Source organism: Nanorana parkeri, unplaced genomic scaffold, assembly GCF_000935625.1.
Source record: "Nanorana parkeri isolate BGI_ZX_2015 unplaced genomic scaffold, ASM93562v1 scaffold1156, whole genome shotgun sequence".
Taxonomy (NCBI): domain Eukaryota; kingdom Metazoa; phylum Chordata; class Amphibia; order Anura; family Dicroglossidae; genus Nanorana; species Nanorana parkeri.
In genome coordinates, this window is record NW_017307424.1 from 4,040 (window position 1) to 4,727 (window position 688).

General features: G+C 38.1%; 1 protein-coding gene across 1 annotated transcript in view; it reads right to left on the reverse strand.

The window, feature by feature from the left end:
- Nucleotides 1-688, reverse strand: part of LOC108796710 (cadherin-12-like) — a gene marked incomplete at its 3' end in the record, with an annotated part of 109,396 nt that overhangs the window by 1,028 nt on the left and 107,680 nt on the right. The window lies entirely within an intron of this gene.

Here is a 688-nt window from a genome sequence, read left to right on the forward strand (position 1 = left end):
ACCCTGCCCCATCCCTGCCATATCCCTGCCATGAATGACCATGTTACTGCCCTTTTTGTTATATGGTGATTCTCATTTTTACCCTTTTCTCCAAAATTTCTACCTCGCCCCTCTTTTTTCCTTCCCTTAGCTCCAGCTTCAGAATATTTAAAGAGTTATTGCAGACAACCCTTTCCCCTGGATGAAAACATAAGGCTGTGGTCAAACTGCAAAGTAGAGATGATCGCATTGATTATTCTGGATATTACCACATAGATTTGTATGATCTGGAGCTTTCTTTCATATACAGTGTATGTATGTATGTATGTATGTATGTATGTATGTATGTATATATATATGTATGTATGTATGTATGTATGTATGTATGTATGTATGTATGTATGTATGTATGTATGTATGTATATCTAGAGGGAGATCTATATCCATCTATCTATAATTTATATAAATTTACAAAATGCAAAGTGCGTGAACAGAAGAAAAATATAAAAGCAAATCAATATTTGGTGTGCTCACCCTTTGGCTTCAAACCAGCATCAATTCTTAAGGTGGCCATACACTTTACAACCATCGCAAGACCTTAGTCTTGCGATGGTTGTAAAGTAATTTAAAAAAAATAACGGACGATCTGCCCATCTTGGACAGGCAGATCGTGCTCTCGATCATCGCAAGCCCGCCCCCGAGGGGCGGG